Genomic DNA, 25,718 nt, shown 5'->3' with positions numbered 1-25,718 from the left:
ACAGTTTGCACTATAAGGAGGTATATTCTGTACTGCTCCCTGGTGAAGTACAGTGTGCACTATATGTAGGTATATTCTGTACTGCTCCCTGGTGGAGTACAGTTTGCACTATATGGAGGTGTATTCTGTGCTCCTCCCTGGTGGAGTACAGTGTGCACTATATGGAGGTATATTCTGTTCTGCTCCCTGGTGGAGTACAGTGTGCACTATATGGAGGTATATTCTGTTCTGCTCCCTGGTGGAATACAGTGTGCACTATATGGAGGTATATTCTGTGCTGCTCCCTGGTGGAGTACAGTGTGCACTATATGGAGGTATATTCTGTGCTGCTCCCTGGTGGAGTACAGTGTGCACTATATGGAGGTATATTCTGTTCTGCTCCCTGGTGGAGTACAGTTTGCACTATAAGGAGGTATATTCTGTACTGCTCCCTGGTGAAGTACAGTGTGCACTATATGTAGGTATATTCTGTACTGCTCCCTGGTGGAGTACAGTGTGCACTATATGGAGGTATATCCTGTGCTGCTCCCTGGTGTAGTACAGTTTGCACTATATGGAGGTGTATTCTGTGCTCCTCCCTGGTGGAGTACAGTGTGCACTATATGGAGGTATATTCTGTTCTGCTCCCTGGTGGAGTACAGTGTGCACTATATGGAGGTATATTCTGTGCTGCTCCCTGGTGGAGTACAGTGTGCACTATATGGAGGTATATTCTGTACTGCTCCCTGGTGAAGTACAGTGTGCACTATATGTAGGTATATTCTGTACTGCTCCCTGGTGGAGTACAGTGTGCACTATATGGAGGTATATCCTGTGCTGCTCCCTGGTGGAGTACAGTGTGCACTATATGGAGGTATATTCTGTGCTGCTCCCTGGTGGAGTACAGTGTGCACTATAAGGAGGTATATTCTGTACTGCTCCCTGGTGAAGTACAGCGTGCACTATATGTAGGTATATTCTGTACTGCTCCCTGGTGGAGTACAGTGTGCACTATATGGAGGTATATCCTGTGCTGCTCCCTGGTGGAGTACAGTTTGCACTATAAGGAGGTATATTCTGTACTGCTCCCTGGTGAAGTACAGTGTGCACTATATGTAGGTATATTCTGTACTGCTCCCTGGTGGAGTACAGTGTGCACTATATGGAGGTATATCCTGTGCTGCTCCCTGGTGGAGTACAGTTTGCACTATATGGAGGTATATCCTGTGCTCCTCCCTGGTGGAGTACAGTGTGCACTATATGGAGGTATATTCTGTGCTGCTCCCTGGTGGAGTACAGTGTGCACTATATGGAGGTATATTCTGTGCTGCTCCCTGGTGGAGTACAGTGTGCACTATATGGAGGTATATTCTGTGCTGCTCCCTGGTGGAGTACAGTGTGCACTATATGGAGGTATATTCTGTTCTGCTCCCTGGTGGAGTACAGTGTGCACTATATGGAGGTATATTCTGTACTGCCCCCTGGTGGAGTACAGTGTGCACTATATGGAGGTATATTCTGTACTGCTCCCTGGTGGAGTACAGTGTGCACTATATGGAGGTATATTCTGTACTGCTCCGTGGTGGAGTACAGTTTGCACTATATGGAGGTGTATTCTGTGCTCCTCCCTGGTGGAGTACAGTGTGCACTATATGGAGGTATATTCTGTACTGCCCCCTGGTGGAGTACAGTGTGCACTATATGGAGGTATATTCTGTGCTGCTCCCTGGTGGAGTACAGTGTGCACTATATGGAGGTATATTCTGTTCTGCTCCCTGGTGGAGTACAGTGTGCACTATATGGAGGTATATTCTGTACTGCCCCCTGGTGGAGTACAGTGTGCACTATATGGAGGTATATTCTGTACTGCCCCCTGGTGGAGTACAGTGTGCACTATATGGAGGTATATTCTGTACTGCTCCCTGGTGGAGTACAGTTTGCACTATATGGAGGTGTATTCTGTGCTCCTCCCTGGTGGAGTACAGTGTGCACTATATGGAGGTATATTCTGTACTGCCCCCTGGTGGAGTACAGTGTGCACTATATGGAGGTATATTCTGTACTGCCCCCTGGTGGAGTACAGTGTGCACTATATGGAGGTATATTCTGTACTGCTCCCTGGTGGAGTACAGTGTGCACTATATGGAGGTATATTCTGTACTGCTCCCTGGTGGAGTACAGTTTGCACTATATGGAGGTGTATTCTGTGCTCCTCCCTGGTGGAGTACAGTGTGCACTATATGGAGGTATATTCTGTACTGCCCCCTGGTGGAGTACAGTGTGCACTATATGGAGGTATATTCTGTACTGCTCCCTGGTGGAGTACAGTGTGCACTATATGGAGGTATATTCTGTACTGCTCCCTGGTGGAGTACAGTTTGCACTATATGGAGGTGTATTCTGTGCTCCTCCCTGGTGGAGTACAGTGTGCACTATATGGAGGTATATTCTGTACTGCCCCCTGGTGGAGTACAGTTTGCACTATATGGAGGTGTATTCTGTGCTCCTCCCTGGTGGAGTACAGTGTGCACTATATGGAGGTATATTCTGTACTGCCCCCTGGTGGAGTACAGTTTGCACTATATGTAGGTATAGTCTGTACTGCTCCCTGGTGGAGTACAGTGTGCACTATATGGAGGTATATTCTGTACTGCTCCCTGGTGGAGTACAGTGTGCACTATATGGAGGTATATTCTGTACTGCTCCCTGGTGGAGTACAGTGTGCACTATATGGAGGTATATTCTGTACTGCTCCCTGGTGGAGTACAGTTTGCACTATATGGAGGTGTATTCTGTGCTCCTCCCTGGTGGAGTACAGTGTGCACTATATGGAGGTATATTCTGTACTTCCCCCTGGTGGAGTACAGTGTGCACTATATGGAGGTATATTCTGTGCTGCTCCCTGGTGGTGTACAGTTTGCACTATATGGAGGTGTATTCTGTGCTCCTCCCTGGTGGAGTACAGTGTGCACTATATGGAGGTATATTCTGTACTGCCCCCTGGTGGAGTACAGTTTGCACTATATGTAGGTATAGTCTGTACTGCTCCCTGGTGGAGTACAGTGTGCACTATATGGAGGTATATTCTGTACTGCTCCCTGGTGGAGTACAGTGTGCACTATATGAAGGTATATTCTGTACTGCTCCCTGGTGGAGTACAGTGTGCACTATATGGAGGTATATTCTGTGCTGCTCCCTGGTGGAGTACAGTGTGCACTATATGGAGGTATATTCTGTACTGCCCCCTGGTGGAGTACAGTGTGCACTATATGGAGGTATATTCTGTACTGCTCCCTGGTGGAGTACAGTGTGCACTATATGGAGGTATATTCTGTGCTGCCCCCTGGTGGAGTACAGTGTGCACTATATGGAGGTATATTCTGTACTGCTCCCTGGTGGAGTACAGTGTGCACTATATGGAGGTATATTCTGTGCTGCCCCCTGGTGGAGTACAGTGTGCACTATATGGAGGTATATTCTGTGCTGCTCCCTGGTGGAGTACAGTGTGCACTATATGGAGGTATATTCTGTACTGCTCCTGGTGGAGTACAGTGTGCACTATATGGAGGTATATTCTGTACTGCTCCCTGGTGGAGTACAGTTTGCACTATATGGAGGTGTATTCTGTGCTCCTCCCTGGTGGAGTACAGTGTGCACTATATGGAGGTATATTCTGTACTGCCCCCTGGTGGAGTACAGTTTGCACTATATGGAGGTATGTTCTGTACTGCTCCCTGGTGAAGTACAGTGTGCACTATATGGAGGTATATTCTGTACTGCTCCCTGGTGGAGTACAGTGTGCACTATATGGAGGTATATTCTGTACTGCCCCCTGGTGGAGTACAGTGTGCACTATATGGAGGTATATTCTGTGCTGCTCCCTGGTGGTGTACAGTTTGCACTATATGGAGGTGTATTCTGTGCTCCTCCCTGGTGGAGTACAGTGTGCACTATATGGAGGTATATTCTGTACTGCCCCCTGGTGGAGTACAGTTTGCACTATATGTAGGTATAGTCTGTACTGCTCCCTGGTGGAGTACAGTGTGCACTATATGGAGGTATATTCTGTACTGCTCCCTGGTGGAGTACAGTGTGCACTATATGAAGGTATATTCTGTACTGCTCCCTGGTGGAGTACAGTGTGCACTATATGGAGGTATATTCTGTGCTGCTCCCTGGTGGAGTACAGTGTGCACTATATGGAGGTATATTCTGTACTGCCCCCTGGTGGAGTACAGTGTGCACTATATGGAGGTATATTCTGTACTGCTCCCTGGTGGAGTACAGTGTGCACTATATGGAGGTATATTCTGTGCTGCCCCCTGGTGGAGTACAGTGTGCACTATATGGAGGTATATTCTGTACTGCTCCCTGGTGGAGTACAGTGTGCACTATATGGAGGTATATTCTGTGCTGCCCCCTGGTGGAGTACAGTGTGCACTATATGGAGGTATATTCTGTGCTGCTCCCTGGTGGAGTACAGTGTGCACTATATGGAGGTATATTCTGTACTGCTCCTGGTGGAGTACAGTGTGCACTATATGGAGGTATATTCTGTACTGCTCCCTGGTGGAGTACAGTTTGCACTATATGGAGGTGTATTCTGTGCTCCTCCCTGGTGGAGTACAGTGTGCACTATATGGAGGTATATTCTGTACTGCTCCCTGGTGAAGTACAGTGTGCACTATATGGAGGTATATTCTGTACTGCTCCCTGGTGGAGTACAGTGTGCACTATATGGAGGTATAGTCTGTGCTGCTCCCTGGTGTAGTACAGTGTGCACTATATGTAGGTATATTCTGTACTGCTCCCTGGTGAAGTACAGTGTGCACTATATGGAGGTATATTCTGTGCTGCTCCCTGGTGGAGTACAGTTTGCACTATATGGAGGTGTATTCTGTGCTCCTCCCTGGTGGAGTACAGTGTGCACTATATGGAGGTATATTCTGTGCTGCTCCCTGGTGGAGTACAGTGTGCACTATATGGAGGTATATTCTGTACTGCCCCCTGGTGGAGTACAGTGTGCACTATATGGAGGTATATTCTGTACTGCTCCCTGGTGGAGTACAGTTTGCACTATATGGAGGTATATTCTGTGCTGCTCCCTGGTGGAGTACAGTGTGCACTATATGGAGGTATATTCTGTGCTCCTCTCTGGTGGAGTACAGTGTGCACTATATGGAGGTATATTCTGTGCTGCTCCCTGGTGGAGTACAGTGTGTGCACTATATGGAGGTATATTCTGTACTGCTCCCTGGTGGAGTACAGTGTGCACTATATGGAGGTATATTCTGTGCTGCTCCCTGGTGGAGTACAGTGTGCACTATATGGAGGTATATTCTGTACTGCTCCCTGGTGGAGTACAGTGTGCACTATATGGAGGTATATTTTGTGCTGCTCCCTGGTGGAGTACAGTGTGCACTATATGGAGGTATATTCTGTACTGCTCCCTGGTGGAGTACAGTGTGCACTATATGGAGGTATATTCTGTGCTGCCCCCTGGTGGAGTACAGTGTGCACTATATGGAGGTATATTCTGTGCTGCTCCCTGGTGGAGTACAGTGTGCACTATATGGAGGTATATTCTGTACTGCTCCCTGGTGGAGTACAGTGTGCACTATATGGAGGTATATTCTGTACTGCTCCCTGGTGAAGTACAGTGTGCACTATATGGAGGTATATTCTGTACTGCTCCCTGGTGGAGTACAGTGTGTGCACTATATGGAGGTATATTCTGTACTGCTCCCTGGTGGAGTACAGTGTGCACTATATGGAGGTATATTCTGTGCTGCCCCCTGGTGGAGTACAGTGTGCACTATATGGAGGTATATTCTGTGCTCCTCTCTGGTGGAGTACAGTGTGCACTATATGGAGGTATATTCTGTGCTGCTCCCTGGTGGAGTACAGTGTGCACTATATGGAGGTATAGTCTGTACTGCTCCCTGGTGGAGTACAGTGTGCACTATATGGAGGTATATTCTGTACTGCTCCCTGGTGGAGTACAGTGTGCACTATATGGAGGTATATTCTGTGCTGCTCCCTGGTGGAGTACAGTGTGCACTATATGGAGGTATATTCTGTACTGCCCCCTGGTGGAGTACAGTGTGCACTATATGGAGGTATATTCTGTGCTCCTCTCTGGTGGAGTACAGTGTGCACTATATGGAGGTATATTCTGTACTGCCCCCTGGTGGAGTACAGTGTGCACTATATGGAGGTATATTCTGTGCTCCTCTCTGGTGGAGTACAGTGTGCACTATATGGAGGTATATTCTGTGCTGCTCCCTGGTGGAGTACAGTGTGTGCACTATATGGAGGTATATTCTGTACTGCTCCCTGGTGGAGTACAGTGTGCACTATATGGAGGTATGTTCTGTACTGCTCCCTGGTGAAGTACAGTGTGCACTATATGGAGGTATATTCTGTGCTGCTCCCTGGTGGAGTACAGTGTGCACTATATGGAGGTATATTCTGTACTGCTCCCTGGTGGAGTACAGTTTGCACTATATGGAGGTATATTCTGTGCTGCTCCCTGGTGGAGTACAGTGTGCACTATATGGAGGTATATTCTGTGCTCCTCTCTGGTGGAGTACAGTGTGCACTATATGGAGGTATATTCTGTGCTGCTCCCTGGTGGAGTACAGTGTGTGCACTATATGGAGGTATATTCTGTACTGCTCCCTGGTGGAGTACAGTGTGCACTATATGGAGGTATATTCTGTACTGCTCCCTGGTGGAGTACAGTGTGCACTATATGGAGGTATATTCTGTGCTGCCCCCTGGTGGAGTACAGTGTGCACTATATGAAGGTATATTCTGTGCTGCTCCCTAGTGGAGTACAGTTTGCACTATATGGAGGTGTATTCTTTACTGCTCCCTGGTGGAGTACAGTGTGCACTATATGGAGGTATATTCTGTACTGCTCCCTGGTGGAGTACAGTGTGCACTATATGGAGGTATATTCTGTGCTGCTCCCTGGTGGAGTACAGTGTGCACTATATGGAGGTATATTCTGTACTGCTCCCTGGTGGAGTACAGTGTGCACTATATGGAGGTATAGTCTGTGCTGCTCCCTGGTGTAGTACAGTGTGCACTATATGTAGTTATATTCTGTACTGCTCCCTGGTGAAGTACAGTGTGCACTATATGGAGGTATATTCTGTGCTGCTCCCTGGTGGAGTACAGTGTGCACTATATGGAGGTGTATTCTGTGCTCCTCCCTGGTGGAGTACAGTGTGCACTATATGGAGGTATATTCTGTGCTGCTCCCTGGTGGAGTACAGTGTGCACTATATGGAGGTATATTCTGTACTGCCCCCTGGTGGAGTACAGTGTGCACTATATGGAGGTATATTCTGTACTGCTCCCTGGTGGAGTACAGTTTGCACTATATGGAGGTATATTCTTTACTGCTCCCTGGTGGAGTACAGTGTGCACTATATGGAGGTATATTCTTTACTGCTTCCTGGTGGAGTACAGTGTGCACTATATGGAGGTATATTCTGTACTGCTCCCTGGTGGAGTACAGTGTGCACTATATGGAGGTATATTCTGTACTGCTCCCTGGTGGAGTACAGTGTGCACTATATGGAGGTATAGTCTGTGCTGCTCCCTGGTGTAGTACAGTGTGCACTATATGTAGTTATATTCTGTACTGCTCCCTGGTGAAGTACAGTGTGCACTATATGGAGGTATATTCTGTGCTGCTCCCTGGTGGAGTACAGTGTGCACTATATGGAGGTGTATTCTGTGCTCCTCCCTGGTGGAGTACAGTGTGCACTATATGGAGGTATATTCTGTGCTGCTCCCTGGTGGAGTACAGTGTGCACTATATGGAGGTATATTCTGTGCTGCTCCCTGGTGGAGTACAGTGTGCACTATATGGAGGTATATTCTGTGCTGCTCCCTGGTGGAGTACAGTGTGCACTATATGGAGGTATATTCTGTACTGCCCCCTGGTGGAGTACAGTGTGCACTATATGGAGGTATATTCTGTACTGCTCCCTGGTGGAGTACAGTTTGCACTATATGGAGGTATATTCTGTGCTGCTCCCTGGTGGAGTACAGTGTGCACTATATGGAGGTATATTCTGTGCTGCTCTCTGGTGGAGTACAGTGTGCACTATATGGAGGTATATTCTGTGCTGCTCTCTGGTGGAGTACAGTGTGCACTATATGGAGGTATATTCTGTGCTCCTCTCTAGTGGAGTACAGTGTGCACTATATGGAAGTATATTCTGTGCTCCTCTCTGGTGGAGTACAGTGTGCACTATATGGAGGTATATTCTGTACTGCTCCCTAGTGGAGTACAGTGTGCACTATATGGACGTATATTCTGTACTGCTCCCTGGTGGAGTACAGTGTGCACTATATGGAGGTATATTCTGTGCTGCTCCCTGGTGGAGTACAGTGTGCACTATATGGAGGTATATTCTGTACTGCTCCCTGGTGGAGTACACTGTGCACTATGTGGAGGTATATTCTGTACTGTTCCCTGGTGGAGTACAGTTTGCACTATATGGAGGTATATTCTGTGCTGCTCCCTGGTGGAGTACAGTGTGCACTATATGGAGGTATATTCTGTGCTCCTCTCTGGTGGAGTACAGTGTGCACTATATGGAGGTATATTCTGTGCTGCTCCCTGGTGGAGTACAGTGTGCACTATATGGAGGTATATTCTGTGCTGCTCCCTGGTGGAGTACAGTGTGCACTATATGGAGGTATATTCTGTGCTCCTCTCTGGTGGAGTACAGTGTGCACTATATGGAGGTATATTCTGTGCTCCTCTCTGGTGGAGTACAGTGTGCACTATATGGAGGTTTATTCTGTACTGCTCCCTAGTGGAGTACAGTGTGCAATATATGGAGGTATATTCTGTACTGCTCCCTATTGGAGTACAGTGTGCACTATATGGAGGTATATTCTGTGCTGCTCCCTGGTGGAGTACAGTGTGCACTATATGGAGGTATATTCTGTACTGCTCCCTGGTGGAGTACAGTGTGCACTATATGGAGGTATATTCTGTGCTGCCCCCTGGTGGAGTACAGTGTGCACTATATGGAGGTATATTCTGTACTGCTCCCTGGTGGAGTACAGTGTGCACTATATGGAGGAATAGTCTGTGCTGCTCCCTGGTGGAGTACAGTGTGCACTATATGGAGGTATATTCTGTGCTGCTCCCTGGTGGAGTACAGTGTGCACTATATGTAGGTATAGTCTGTACTGCTCCCTGGTGGAGTACAGTGTGGACTATATGGAGGTATATTCTGTACTGCCCCCTGGTGGAGTACAGTGTGCACTATATGGAGGTATATTCTGTACTGCTCCCTGGTGGAGTACAGTGTGCACTATATGTAGGTATATTCTGTACTGCTCCTTGGTGGAGTACAGTGTGCACTATATGGAGGTATATTCTGTACTGCTCCCTGGTGGAGTACAGTGTGCACTATATGGAGGTATATTCTGTACTGCCCCTGGTGGAGTACAGTGTGCACTACATGGAGGTATATTCTGTACTGCTCCCTGGTGGAGTACAGTTTGCACTATATGGAGGTATATTCTGTACTGCTCCCTGGTGGAGTACAGTGTGCACTATATGGAGGTATATTCTGTACTGCTCCCTGGTGGAGTACAGTGTGCACTATATGGAGGTATATTCTGTGCTGCTTCCTGGTGGAGTACAGTGTGCACTACATGGAGGTATATTCTGTACTGCCCCTGGTGGAGTACAGTGTGCACTACATGGAGGTATATTCTGTACTGCTCCCTGGTGGAGTACAGTGTGCACTATATGGAGGTATATTCTGTACTGCTCCCTGGTGGAGTACAGTGTGCACTATATGGAGGTATATTCTGTACTGCTCCCTGGTGAAGTACAGTGTGCACTATATGGAGGTATATTCTGTGCTGCTTCCTGGTGGAGTACAGTGTGCACTACATGGAGGTATATTCTGTACTGCTCCCTGGTGGAGTACAGTTTGCACTATATGTAGGTATATTCTGTACTGCTCCCTGGTGGAGTACAGTGTGCACTATATGGAGGTATATTCTGTGCAGCTCCCTGGTGGAGTACAGTGTGCACTATATGGAGGTATATTCTGTGCTGCTCCCTGATGGAGTACAGTTTGCACTATATGGAGGTGTATTCTGTGCTCCTCCCTGGTGGAGTACAGTGTGCACTATATGGAGGTATATTCTGTACTGCTCCCTGGTGGAGTACAGTGTGCACTATATGGAGGTATATTCTGTACTGCTCCCTGGTGGAGTACAGTGTGCACTATATGGAGGTATATTCTGTTCTGCTCCCTGGTGGAGTACAGTGTGCACTATATGGAGGTATATTCTGTACTGCTCCCTGGTGGAGTACAGTGTGCACTATATGGAGGTATATTCTGTGCTGCTCCCTGGTGGAGTACAGTTTGCACTATATGGAGGTATATTCTGTACTGCTCCCTGGAGGAGTACAGTGTGCACTATATGGAGGTATATTCTGTACTGCTCCCTGGTGGAGTACAGTGTGCACTATATGGAGGTATATTCTGTACTGCTCCCTGGTGGAGTACAGTCTGCAATATATGGAGGTATATTCTGTGCTGCTCCCTGGTGGAGTACAGTGTGCACTATATGGAGGTATATTCTGTGCTCCTCTCTGGTGGAGTATAGTGTGCACTATATGGAGGTATATTCTGTGCTGCTCCCTGGTGGAGTACAGTCTGCACTATATGGAGGTATATTCTGTGCTGCTTCCTGGTGGAGTACAGTGTGCACTATATGGAGGTATATTCTGTACTGCTCCCTGGTGGAGTACAGTGTGCACTATATGGAGGTATATTCTGTGCTGCTCCCTGGTGGAGTACAGTGTGCACTATATGGAGGTATATTCTGTACTGCTCCCTGGTGGAGTACAGTGTGCACTATATGGAGGTATATTCTGTGCTGCTCCCTGGTGGAGTACAGTGTGCACTATATGGAGGTATATTCTGTAATGCTCCTGGTGGAGTACAGTGTGCACTATATGGAGGTATATTATGTACTGCTCCCTGGTGGAGTACAGTTTGCACTATATGGAGGTATATTCTGTGCTGCTCCCTGGTGGAGTACAGTGTGCACTATATGGAGGTATATTCTGTGCTCCTCTCTGGTGGAGTACAGTGTGCACTATATGGAGGTATATTCTGTGCTGCTCCCTGGTGGAATACACTGTGCACTATATGGAGGTATAGTCTGTGCTGCTCCCTGGTGGAGTACAGTGTGCACTATATGGAGGCATATTCTGTACTGCTCCCTGGTGGAGTACAGTGTGCACTATATGGAGGTATATTCTGTACTGCTCCCTGGTGGAGTACAGTGTGCACTATATGGAGGTATATTCTGTGCTGCTCCCTGGTGGAGTACACTGTGCACTATATGGAGGTATATTCTGTACTGCTCCCTAGTGGAGTACAGTGTGCACTATATGGAGGTATATTATGTACTGCTCCCTGATGGAGTACAGTGTGCACTATATGGAGGTATATTCTGTGCTGCTCCCTGGCGGAGTACAGTGTGCACTATATGGAGGTATATTCTGTACTGCTCCCTGGTGGAGTACAGTGTGCACTATATGGAGGTATATTCTGTGCTGCCCCCTGGTGGAGTACGGTGTGCACTATATGGAGGTATATTCTGTGCTGCTCCCTGGTGGAGTACAGTGTGCACTATATGGAGGTATATTCTGTACTGCTCCTGGTGGAGTACAGTGTGCACTATATGGAGGTATATTCTGTACTGCTCCCTGGTGGAGTACAGTGTGCACTATATGGAGGTATATTCTGTACTGCCCCATGGTGGAGTACAGTTTGCACTATATGGAGGTATATTCTGTACTGCTCCCTGGTGGAGTACAGTGTGCACTATATGGAGGTGTATTCTGTGCTCCTCCCTGGTGGAGTACAGTGTGCACTATATGGAGGTATATTCTGTACTGCTCCCTGGTGAAGTACAGTGTGCACTATATGGAGGTATATTCTGTACTGCTCCCTGGTGGAGTACAGTGTGCACTATATGGAGGTATAGTCTGTGCTGCTCCCTGGTGTAGTACAGTGTGCACTATATGTAGGTATATTCTGTACTGCTACCTGGTGGAGTACAGTGTGCACTATATGGAGGTATAGTCTGTGCTGCTCCCTGGTGTAGTACAGTGTGCACTATATGTAGGTATATTCTGTACTGCTCCCTGGTGGAGTACAGTTTGCACTATATGGAGGTATATTCTGTGCTCCTCCCTGGTGGAGTACAGTTTGCACTATATGGAGGTATATTCTGTACTGCTCCCTGGTGGAGTACAGTGTGCACTATATGGAGGTGTATTCTGTGCTCCTCCCTGGTGGAGTACAGTGTGCACTATATGGAGGTATATTCTGTACTGCTCCCTGGTGAAGTACAGTGTGCACTATATGGAGGTATATTCTGTACTGCTCCCTGGTGGAGTACAGTGTGCACTATATGGAGGTATATTCTGTGCTGCTCCCTGGTGGAGTACAGTGTGCACTATATGGAGGTATATTCTGTACTGCTACCTGGTGGAGTACAGTGTGCACTATATGGAGGTATAGTCTGTGCTGCTCCCTGGTGTAGTACAGTGTGCACTATATGTAGGTATATTCTGTACTGCTCCCTGGTGGAGTACAGTTTGCACTATATGGAGGTATATTCTGTGCTCCTCCCTGGTGGAGTACAGTTTGCACTATATGGAGGTATATTCTGTACTGCTCCCTGGTGGAGTACAGTGTGCACTATATGGAGGTGTATTCTGTGCTCCTCCCTGGTGGAGTACAGTGTGCACTATATGGAGGTATATTCTGTACTGCTCCCTGGTGAAGTACAGTGTGCACTATATGGAGGTATATTCTGTACTGCTCCCTGGTGGAGTACAGTGTGCACTATATGGAGGTATAGTCTGTGCTGCTCCCTGGTGTAGTACAGTGTGCACTATATGTAGGTATATTCTGTACTGCTCCCTGGTGGAGTACAGTTTGCACTATATGGAGGTATATTCTGTGCTCCTCCCTGGTGGAGTACAGTGTGCACTATATGGAGGTATATTCTGTGCTGCTCCCTGGTGGAGTACAGTGTGCACTATATGGAGGTATATTCTGTACTGCTCCCTGGTGAAGTACAGTGTGCACTATATGGAGGTATATTCTGTGCTGCCCCCTGGTGGAGTACAGTGTGCACTATATGGAGGTATATTCTGTGCTCCTCTCTGGTGGAGTACAGTGTGCACTATATGGAGGTATATTCTGTACTGCTCCCTGGTGAAGTACAGTGTGCACTATATGGAGGTATATTCTGTGCTGCTCCCTGCTGGAGTACAGTGTGCACTATATGGAGGTATATTCTGTACTGCTCCCTGGTGGAGTACAGTGTGCACTAAAAGGAGGTATATTCCGTGCTCCTCTCTGGTGGAGTACAGTGTGCACTATATGGAGGTATATTCTGTACTGCTCCCTGGTGAAGTACAGTGTGCACTATATGGAGGTATATTCTGTACTGCTCCCTGGTGGAGTACAGTGTGCACTATATGGAGGTATATTCTGTACTGCTCCCTGGTGAAGTACAGTGTGCACTATATGGAGGTATATTCTGTGCTGCCCCCTGGTGGAGTACAGTGTGCACTATATGGAGGTATATTCTGTGCTCCTCTCTGGTGGAGTACAGTGTGCACTATATGGAGGTATATTCTGTACTGCTCCCTGGTGAAGTACAGTGTGCACTATATGGAGGTATATTCTGTGCTGCTCCCTGGTGGAGTACAGTGTGCACTATATGGAGGTATATTCTGTACTGCTCCCTGGTGGAGTACAGTGTGCACTATATGGAGGTATATTCCGTGCTCCTCTCTGGTGGAGTACAGTGTGCACTATATGGAGGTATATTCTGTACTGCTCCCTGGTGGAGTACAGTTTGCACTATATGGAGGTATATTCTGTGCTGCTCCCTGGTGGAGTACAGTGTGCACTATATGGAGGTTGTGATGTACAATGTCTGTGAGGTATGGGGTTTTGTCTACAAAATATGATGTTTTCTGTTGTAACTTTCCAGAAAAATCCAGCCCTCTATGCCAATGCAGGCTGTCAGCTCATGCAGCACCTTCCCCCCTCCTCTTTTCGCCCATGGCTCACTCACACACTGACCAGTGCCCCCTGCCTGGGCTAGCTCTGAAACCTTAAACCACTTCCTCTGGAAGAGCAGGAATGTTAATTAGCTAGACCCTCTTCCTCACACCATTTGGCTTCTCTCAGCTGAAAGAGAAAAAAAAGTGCGGGAACTAAACTCTTTGTTTGAAACCAGGAGTTTGAATAAAACAATAAGGGATTGTCCCGCGAAAACCATACCCAGCAGAAATATAAAAATCATATTTCTGCGATCCGAGCAGACCCAGCTTCGCTGTGGTGCCTGTTGCAAAACTCTCGGATGTCCAGAACCTGAGATATGATTTGCGCCCAAATGGACGGTCATATCGCATAGATGTTTGATGTTTTCTTGATGGGCTCATTACGCTGGGAAACATGATACCACTGATGAGTCCATACCAGCTTCTCCCATAAAGTTATAGCTAATCTAAGTTTTGTAGCCAAAACATAACTTGGATAAGAGAGGTGGGATCAACCCAGAATGCACCTCTCCGTGATGTCACATAGGAAAGTCTATAAGGCATTTCCTGGGCAAACCAGGTCAGAACAGCTGCAGAGTCGGTGCTGACAAGAACTCCAGATGAATGGAGACGTGTGGCTCCTCCCCCCTTAAAGCCGCATGGTCTGCCTAAGGAACAATATGGAACTGTGAGTGTAATCTCTTTGTTTTCTCCACTTTTATTTTATACCTGTACTGTACATATTTTATGTCTCAATTTTATAGCAACTTTTATCTGTAATCACTGTCCTCTTTCGGAAAATAAATGAAATTATTTAGATCTGTCTCCATGCTCTAAGAATCGAACTATACGCCTTTGATAGATAATCGCTACTAATTCAAGGGGTTTGCCACGGATCCTCTTAATTTAACACTGTGAATTAAGTAACCGTGACTGGTGGCAGCGCGTTGTGTACGGCTATTACGGCTTGCTGGCAGTCTAGAAGGGTCTTATATTGCTGAGTAAGGGGCTTCAGCCACAGCATTGATAATTCCCTTACTGCAGAAGCCTAATTGCCGGTTCACAACAGGCAGCCCGTCCGGCGACTAATTATCCTAGGTGCAGTTCCCTGACTGACCTGAGGGTAAGGGGGGCGCCGGAGAGCTGCGAGTTCCAAAGTGGAACTGAGAAAGTGGGATATACATAAATCCCCGCAGTACTTGGAAGATTGATAGCAGTGGTGGGGCATCCAAATTAAACTCCCCCTGCGGCAAATTGTAGAGCGAGATTAGCTTGCTGGATATTTTTGGTCACATGGTGCCAGTGTTGGGATAACTAAGATAAGCCCCACTGCGCCTGTGATAGCCGTGTGCCGGCATTGTGTCACGCCCCTCCGTCCGCTGATACACCCGTGTCAGTGGTGGGACTGTGACATAGTGGTGACACAGGGTCCGCTGTCCGTCGCGTTTTGGTGGCAGCGGGACTCCCGTCAGTGTCGCCCGTAAGTGGACGAACGGCGGTGGGCTGTTCGTCACATATTGGTGGCAGAGCGGTGGGATAATCCTAGAGCATTAGTGATTTGGTTTGAGCAATCATTCCTCTCACTAAAGACCTGCACGGTTCCTGCGGGAATCCTGCATCATAGGTTTTGGAGAACAGACTCAGTGGTTACTAGTCCTGAGACATTAGTGTGTACTTGCAAGTATCCCCCTCCCGTTTCTTCGTTTTTCTTTTTCTATCTTTTATTTGGCAACCATGGCGGCGATGACAGTGGAGTGGTATCAGAAGCAGAAAAAGGACACCCTTGCTGGGTTATGCACGTACCGAGGCATAGACGCCGCAGGAGGAACCAAAGATCAAATGATCGCGGCTCTAGTGCAGCTGGACAACGGCCAGAATCCAGCGAGCGCAGAAGTTGGCCCAAGTTGCCATGGGGCTGCAGCAGAGGCTCCACTCCTGAGCGCTGGCCCCACATTCAACCAGAACGGGGTGGACCCCTATCTGCAAATGGCCTTGGACGAACTCCCCGCCGAAGACAGGGATGGGCGGGTGAGGCTGATCCAGCAATATCGGCAGGAGGCCCAAGCCGAACGTGAGCGCCAAGCTGAGGCTGAGAGGGTCGAGCGTCAAGCCCAGGCTGAGAGAGCTGAGCGCCATGCAGAAGCTCAGAGGGCCCATGAGCTGGAGATGCTCCAGCGGGGGTGGAATGCCCCCACAGCCCGAAGCCGTGAGCCCAGCAGCGTCCAGACTCCTAAACCCCGGCCAGAGCATTTTCCCGTGATGGAAAAGGATGGGGACTTGGACACGTTCCTGCGAGCCTTTGAGAAAGCCTGCAGACAGTACCAGCTGCCTAGAGACCAATGGGCAAGGTACTTGACCCCAGGGCTAAAAGGCAAAGCCCTGGAGGCATTTGCTTCTCTTCCGCCAGAAGCCGATGACGACTATGACGCCATAAAGCAGGCGCTGATCGCCAAATACCGGCTGACACCTGAGGTATACCGAAAGAAGTTCCGACACCTCCAACGTGGCCCACACGATAGCTACAGTGATGTGGTGCAAGGACTCAGGACCCACTTTGACCAGTGGATCCATGGACTGTCCGTTGAAACCTTTGAGCAGCTACGGGACCTGATGATCAAAGACCAGTTCCTGCATCTCTGCCCAGCTGAGGTCCGACAGTTCATCCTGGACCGCGAACCAACGAACGCGGACAAAGCGGCGCAGATCGCCGACAACCACGAGGCCAACCGGAAGCCCGAGACGCGGAGGCCAGTCACCACCAGCTGGAAAGGGGGTAAGCCAGCAACCAACCCCAATGCCCCAGCTGGCCGTCCCTCCGGAGGCCCTGTCCCTGTTGCCAACAACAGGCCGGCTACTGACAGTCGCCTGTGTCACCACTGCCAGCGGCCTGGTCACTTCTTTTACGCCTGTCCGAACAGGCCGAAGAACCCCCCAGCCAAGGCCCCCGGGCCCAACGCCTCTGTTCTTTTGGTGGGAGGTGTGGTTGGGAGGGCTGACGACAACGTTCAACCTGTTCAGGTGGGGGCCCGTCTTGCTACAGGCCTCAAGGACACCGGGGCTGAACGAACCCTCATCCGTCCTGGACTGGCGGCCCCTGAAGAGTTTGTTGAGGGGAAAACCCTGACTGTCACCGGGATTGGAGGCACCCGTTGTCCCTTGCCAGTGGCACGAGTTTATCTCGATTGGGGTGCTGGGAGCGGGTTGAGGGAGGTGGGAGTGTCTGAAAATTTGCCCACTGATGTTTTATTGGGGACTGACTTGGGGAGGATGGTTGCATACTATGTCCCTGACACCCTTCCCCAAACTGATAATAAGGGTAACGTTAACCCTGATGATGTTGATGATGGGAAACTGAATGTGTTACCTGCTAATGCCTTGATGAGTAATGATGCAACTAACAACCATTCTTTCCCAAGGTATGATGCTGATGTGATTGTACCAAAGCAAACTGATAACCATTCTTTTCCTAGGAATGATGATGTTGATGTATCTGTGCCGACTGAACCCGTTAACCCTTTCTTTGAAACGGTAGATGTGTCCACAGGTACCGAGGTGCTCAGCCCCGTCACTCTGCGGAGTGAGACGGCTGAGGAACCCCTGGCAGGAGCAAGCAACGGTGCTCAAGAGAATGGGGAGGTGCATGGGGACCATGAGGAAGGTAATGCCATGCAGCTGACCAGTGCCACCGAGGAAGGTAACTGGCCCATAAGTAGCACTGCTCCTAAAGTGTTGGGGGTGGATGGGGAGGTAGAGCCCAGGGCAGCACCAGCTGGTGGGTCTGCAGAAATCCCCAGGGAGACAGCATACATAGCAGCTGTCACACGCAGTCAGAGTGCCCAGATCGCAGGTAACGCACTGTCTTCTGGACCCTCTGCTGCTACAGGAGAGACTGAACCAGAGGTGAACCCAGAGCCGGTTCCAGAGGGTCCCAGTAAAGGAGGTACCCTGACGTCACTTCTGACAGCCTCCAGCATGGAGTTCCAGGCTACTCTGCACTCAGATGCCAGCCTGGAGAAATTGAGAGGTCTCGCCGAGACGCCGACCTCCAAGTCTGATAAGGAGAGGGTGTTCTGGGAACGAGGAAGGTTGTACCGGGAGACGGTACCCGGAGATCCTAAAAAGGAGTGGTTGAGGGAAAGACAGCTGGTCGTCCCCTATCAGTTCAGAACTGAGTTGTTGCGGATTGCCCATGAGATTCCACTCGCTGGACACTTGGGGATCAGCAAAACAAAGGCACGGCTGTCTCAACACTTCTATTGGCCCAAGATGGGGACAGATGTAACACACTACTGCCGCTCCTGTGCCACCTGTCAAAAAGTGGGTAAGGCGGGGCCTGCTCTTAAGGCTCCCCTTATTCCTTTGCCGGTGATAGAGGAGCCTTTCCAGAGAATCGCGGTGGACATTGTAGGACCGCTGTCCGTCCCCAGCAGCTCCGGAAAGCGATACATTCTCACCGTGGTAGACTACGCTACCCGGTACCCAGAGGCAGTAGCTCTGTCTTCAACCAGGGCAGATAAGGTGGCTGACGCACTGGTGACCATCTTTTCAAGGGTAGGATTTCCCAGGGAGATGCTTACCGATCAAGGGCCCCAATTCATGTCTCGCCTAATGGAGGCTCTCTGTGAGAAAATGCAGGTGACGCACCTGGTATCGAGTCCGTATCACCCACAGACTAATGGTTTGTGTGAACGCTTCAACGATACCCTCAAACAGATGCTCCGCATACTGGTTGAGACCCAAGGGCGCGACTGGGAGCGGTACCTCCCACACCTGCTGTTCGCTTACAGAGAAGTTCCGCAGGCCTCGACCGGGTTCTCCCCCTTCGAGCTCCTGTATGGCAGGCGAGTCCGGGGACCCCTTGGGTTGATAAGAGAATCCTGGGAAGATGAGCCAAACCCCACAGAAGTGTCCATCGTGGATTATGTCATGCGCTTCCGTGACAAGATGCAGACCTTGACGCAGTTGGTGCATGACAACATGACGCAGGCTCAGGCTGACCAGAAGCACTGGTACGACCAGAACGCCCGGGAGCGGACCTACCAGGTGGGTCAAAAGGTGTGGGCGCTGGTCCCTGTACCAACGGATAAGCTTCAGGCAGCCTGGGAAGGCCCATACGTCGTCCACCAACAGCTCAACCCGGTCACCTACGTGGTCACGCTTGACCATGCTCGGGGTAGGCGCAAGGCCTTTCACGTCAACATGCTGAAGGCGCACTACGAACGTGAAGCTTGCGTCCTACCGGTCTGCAATCTGCCAGAGGATGGGGAGGAAGATTCCCTCCTGGACATGCTGGCCCAGGCCAAGGCCAATGGGTCCATTGAGGACATGGAGATAAGTGGTTCGCTCACCGTGTCCCAGCGGTTGCAGTTGATGGCCACCCTGGAACTCTTCCGGCCCGTGTTCACCAACCGTCCTGGGAGGACGGAGTTAGCGGTTCATGAGGTGGACACCGGGAATCATGCCCCATTACGGCGAACACCTTATCGGATCTCTGAAACGGTGCAACAAGTCATGCGCCAAGAGATCGATGAGATGTTAAGGCTGGGGGTGATTCGACGGTCAAAAGGTGCGTGGGCTTCACCTGTAGTCCTCGTGCCTAAAAAGGATCGAACCACCCGGTTCTGCGTGGACTACAGGGGGCTCAACGCCATCACAACCTCTGATGCCCACCCGATGCCGCGCATCGAGGATCTGCTCGAGCGGTTGACAAACGCCAACTACATATCCATCATGGATTTGAGTCGGGGATACTGGCAGATTCCCCTGAGCCCTGAGGCGCAGGAGAAATCCGCCTTTATCACCCCCTTTGGACTGTACGAGTCCACGGTCATGCCCTTCGGCATGAAGAATGCCCCTGCCACTTTCCAGCGGATGGTCAACCACCTGCTTCGGGGACTGGAGGAGTACGCCGTGGCATACTTAGACGATATTGCCGTCTTCAGTTCCACCTGGGAGGAACACCTTCAGCACCTCCAGGAGGTGCTCAAGCGTCTTCACCAGGCAGGCCTGACCATCAAGCCGGGGAAGTGCCAGATAGGCATGCACAAGGTCCACTACCTGGGGCACCGGGTAGGCGGGGGTTCCATGAGTCCGGAGCCAGAAAAAGTGGACGCAATCGTGTCCTGGCCCACCCCCAGGACCAAGAAACAGGTGAAGTCCTTCTTGGGCACTGCAGGGTACTATAGGCGGTTCGTACAGGACTATAGCGCCCTTGCCAAACCCTTGACTGACCTCACCAAGCAGAGGCTACCCCAAACAGTCAACTGGACAGATGACTGTGAGGCGGCTTTCCAAGCTTTGAAAGCAGCCCTGTGCAACTCTCCAGTGTTGAGAGCAGTCGACAGCAGTCGCCCGTTTCTGGTACAGACCGACGCCAGCGAGTTTGGCCTCGGTGCTGTGCTTAGCCAGGTCGACTCGGGGGACCAAGAGCACCCCGTGTTGTACCTGAGCCGGAAACTTTTGCCGAGGGAAGTGGCATACTCGACCATCGAGAAGGAGTGTCTGGCCATGGTGTGGGCACTGCAGCGTTTGCAGCCCTACCTGTATGGGCGCGCCTTCACGGTGGTAACCGACCACAACCCTCTGAGCTGGTTGCACACAGTGTCCGGAACCAATGGAAGGTTGCTCCGCTGGAGCCTTGCCCTTCAACAGTACGACTTCACTGTAAAACACAGGAAGGGCAGCGAAAACGGCAATGCCGATGGGTTGTCCCGCCGGGGCGAACCCGCTGAGGTGCGCATGGCCGATTACCGAGAGGTAATGCCTCCTTAGCGCCCTCTTAAGGGGGGAGGTGTGATGTACAATGTCTGTGAGGTATGGGGTTTTGTCTACAAAATATGATGTTTTCTGTTGTAACTTTCCAGAAAAATCCAGCCCTCTATGCCAATGCAGGCTGTCAGCTCATGCAGCACCTTCCCCCCTCCTCTTTTCGCCCATGGCTCACTCACACACTGACCAGTGCCCCCTGCCTGGGCTAGCTCTGAAACCTTAAACCACTTCCTCTGGAAGAGCAGGAATGTTAATTAGCTAGACCATCTTCCTCACACCATTTGGCTTCTCTCAGCTGAAAGAGAGAAAAAAGTGCGGGAACTAAACTCTTTGTTTGAAACCAGGAGTCTGAATAAAACAATAAGGGATTGTCCCGCGAAAACCATACCCAGCAGAAATATAAAAATCATATTTCTGCGATCCGAGCAGACCCAGCTTCGCTGTGGTGCCTGTTGCAAAACTCTCGGATGTCCAGAACCTGAGATATGATTTGCGCCCAAATGGACGGTCATATCGCATAGATGTTTGATGTTTTCTTGATGGGCTCATTACGCTGGGAAACATGATACCACTGATGAGTCCATACCAGCTTCTCCCATAAAGTTATAGCTAATCTAAGTTTTGTAGCCAAAACATAACTTGGATAAGAGAGGTGGGATCAACCCAGAATGCACCTCTCCGTGATGTCACATAGGAAAGTCTATAAGGCATTTCCTGGGCAAACCAGGTCAGAACAGCTGCAGAGTCGGTGCTGACAAGAACTCCAGATGAATGGAGACGTGTGGCTCCTCCCCCCTTAAAGCCGCATGGTCTGCCTAAGGAACAATATGGAACTGTGAGTGTAATCTCTTTGTTTTCTCCACTTTTATTTTATACCTGTACTGTACATATTTTATGTCTCAATTTTATAGCAACTTTTATCTGTAATCACTGTCCTCTTTCGGAAAATAAATGAAATTATTTAGATCTGTCTCCATGCTCTAAGAATCGAACTATACGCCTTTGATAGATAATCGCTACTAATTCAAGGGGTTTGCCACGGACCCTCTTAATTTAACACTGTGAATTAAGTAACCGTGACTGGTGGCAGCGCGTTGTGTACGGCTATTACGGCTTGCTGGCAGTCTAGAAGGGTCTTATATTGCTGAGTAAGGGGCTTCAGCCACAGCATTGATAATTCCCTTACTGCAGAAGCCTAATTGCCGGTTCACAACAGGCAGCCCGTCCGGCGACTAATTATCCTAGGTGCAGTTCCCTGACTGACCTGAGGGTAAGGGGGGCGCCGGAGAGCTGCGAGTTCCAAAGTGGAACTGAGAAAGTGGGATATACATAAATCCCCGCAGTACTTGGAAGATTGATAGCAGTGGTGGGGCATCCAAATTAAACTCCCCCTGCGGCAAATTGTAGAGCGAGATTAGCTTGCTGGATATTTTTGGTCACATGGTGCCAGTGTTGGGATAACTAAGATAAGCCCCACTGCGCCTGTGATAGCCGTGTGCCGGCATTGTGTCACGCCCCTCCGTCCGCTGATACACCCGTGTCAGTGGTGGGACTGTGACATAGTGGTGACACAGGGTCCGCTGTCCGTCGCGTTTTGGTGGCAGCGGGACTCCCGTTAGTGTCGCCCGTAAGTGGACGAACGGCGGTGGGCTGTTCGTCACAGAGGTATATTCTGTACTGCCCCCTGGTGGAGTACAGTGTGCACTATATGGAGGTATATTCTGTACTGCTCCCTGGTGGAGTACAGTTTGCACTATATGGAGGTATATTCTGTGCTGCTCCCTGGTGGAGTACAGTGTGCACTATATGGAGGTATATTCTGTGCTCCTCTCTGGTGGAGTACAGTGTGCACTATATGAAGGTATATTCTGTGCTGCTCCCTGGTGGAGTACAGTGTGTGCACTATATGGAGGTATATTCTGTACTGCTCCCTGGTGGAGTACAGTGTGCACTATATGGAGGTATATTCTGTGCTGCCCCCTGGTGGAGTACAGTGTGCACTATATGGAGGTATATTCTGTGCTGCTCCCTGGTGGAGTACAGTTTGCACTATATGGAGGTATAGTCTGTACTGCTCCCTGGTGGAGTACAGTTTGCACTATATGGAGGTATAGTCTGTACTGCTCCCTGGTGGAGTACAGTGTGCACTATATGGAGGTATATTCTGTACTGCTCCCTGGTGGAGTACAGTGTGCACTATATGGAGGTATATTCTGTGCTGCTCCCTGGTGGAGTACAGTGTGCACTATATGGAGGTATATTCTGTACTGCCCCCTGGTGGAGTACAGTGTGCACTATATGGAGGTATATTCTGTGCTGCTCCCTGGTGGAGTACAGTTTGCACTATATGGAGGTATATTCTGTACTGCTCCCTGGTGGATTACAGTGTGCACTATATGGAGGTATATTCTGTGCTGCTCCCTGGTGGAGTACAGTGTGCACTATATGGAGGTATATTCTGTGCTGCTCTCTGGTGGAGTACAGTGTGCACTATATGGAGGTATATTCTGTGCTGCTCTCTGGTGGAGTACAGTGTGCACTATATGGAGGTATATTCTGTGCTCCTCTCTGGTGGAGTACAGTGTGCACTATATGGAAGTATATTCTGTGCTCCTCTCTGGTGGAGTACAGTGTGCACTATATAGGTATATTCTGTACTGCTCCCTAGTGGAGTACAGTGTGCACTATATGGACGTATATTCTGTACTGCTCCCTGGTGGAGTACAGTGTGCACTATATGGAGGTATATTCTGTGCTGCTCCCTGGTGGAGTACAGTGTGCACTATATGGAGGTATATTCTGTACTGCTCCCTGGTGGAGTACACTGTGCACTATGTGGAGGTATATTCTGTACTGTTCCCTGATGGAGTACAGTTTGCACTATATGGAGGTATATTCTGTGCTGCTCCCTGGTGGAGTACAGTTTGCACTATATGGAGGTATATTCTGTGCTGCTCCCTGGTGGAGTACAGTGTGCACTATATGGAGGTATATTCTGTGCTCCTCTCTGGTGGAGTACAGTGTGCACTATATGGAGGTATATTCTGTGCTGCTCCCTGGTGGAGTACAGTGTGCACTATATGGAGGTATATTCTGTGCTGCTCCCTGGTGGAGTACAGTGTGCACTATATGGAGGTATATTCTGTGCTCCTCTCTGGTGGAGTACAGTGTGCACTATATGGAGGTATATTCTGTGCTCCTCTCTGGTGGAGTACAGTGTGCACTATATGGAGGTATATTCTGTACTGCTCCCTAGTGGAGTACAGTGTGCACTATATGGAGGTATATTCTGTACTGCTCCCTGGTGGAGTACAGTGTGCACTATATGGAGGTATATTCTGTGCTGCTCCCTGGTGGAGTACAGTGTGCACTATATGAAGGTATATTCTGTACTGCTCCCTGGTGGAGTACAGTGTGCACTATATGGAGGTATATTCTGTGCTGCCCCCTGGTGGAGTACAGTGTGCACTATATGGAGGTATATTCTGTACTGCTCCCTGGTGGAGTACAGTGTGCACTATATGGAGGTATAGTCTGTGCTGCTCCCTGGTGGAGTACAGTGTGCACTATATGGAGGTATATTCTGTGCTACTCCCTGGTGGAGTACAGTGTGGACTATATGGAGGTATATTCTGTACTGCCCCCTGGTGGAGTACAGTGTGCACTATATGGAGGTATATTCTGTACTGCTCCCTGGTGGAGTACAGTGTGCACTATATGTAGGTATATTCTGTACTGCTCCCTGGTGGAGTACAGTTTGCACTATATGTAGGTATAGTCTGTACTGCTCCCTGGTGGAGTACAGTGTGCACTATATGGAGGTATATTATGTACTGCTCCCTGGTGGAGTACAGTGTGCACTATATGGAGGTATATTCTGTACTGCTCCCTGGTGGAGTACAGTGTGCACTATATGGAGGTATATTCTGTACTGCTCCCTGGTGGAGTACAGTGTGCACTATATGGAGGTATATTCTGTTCTGCTCCCTGGTGGAGTACAGTGTGCACTATATGGAGGTATATTCTGTACTGCCCCCTGGTGGAGTACAGTGTACACTATATGGAGGTATATTCTGTACTGCTCCCTGGTGGAGTACAGTGTGCACTATATGGAGCTATATTCTGTACTGCTCCCTGGTGGAGTACAGTGTGCACTATATGGAGGTATATTCTGTACTGCTCCCTGGTGGAGTACAGTGTGCACTATATGGAGGTATATTCTGTGCTGCTCCCTGGTGGAGTACAATGTGCACTACATGTAGGTATATTCTGTACTGCTCCCTGGTGGAGTACAGTTTGCACTATATGTAGGTATAGTCTGTACTGCTCCCTGGTGGAGTACAGTGTGCACTATATGGAGGTATATTCTGTACTGCTCCCTGGTGGAGTACAGTGTGCACTATATGGAGGTATATTCTGTACTGCTCCCTGGTGGAGTACAGTGTGCACTATATGTAGGTATAGTCTGTACTGCTCCCTGGTGGAGTACAGTGTGCACTATATGTAGGTATAGTATGTACTGCTCCCTGGTGGAGTACAGTGTGCACTATATGGAGGTATATTCTGTACTGCTCCCTGGTGGAGTACAGTGTGCACTATATGAAGGTATATTCTGTACTGCTCCCTGGTGGAGTACAGTGTGCACTATATGGAGGTATAGTATGTACTGCTCCCTGGTGGAGTACAGTGTGCACTATATGGAGGTATATTCTGTACTGCTCCCTGGTGGAGTACAGTGTGCACTATATGGAGGTATATTCTGTACTGCTCCCTGGTGGAGTACAGTGTGCACTATATGGAGGTATATTCTGTGCTGCTCCTTGGTGGAGTACAGTGT

This window comes from Dendrobates tinctorius, unplaced genomic scaffold (genome assembly GCF_039654945.1).
Source record: "Dendrobates tinctorius isolate UK_male_01 unplaced genomic scaffold, ASM3965494v1 ptg000063l, whole genome shotgun sequence".
Lineage (NCBI taxonomy): Eukaryota > Metazoa > Chordata > Amphibia > Anura > Dendrobatidae > Dendrobates > Dendrobates tinctorius.
The sequence above is the reverse complement of the archived record's forward strand: the minus strand, read 5'-3'. Positions refer to the sequence as shown.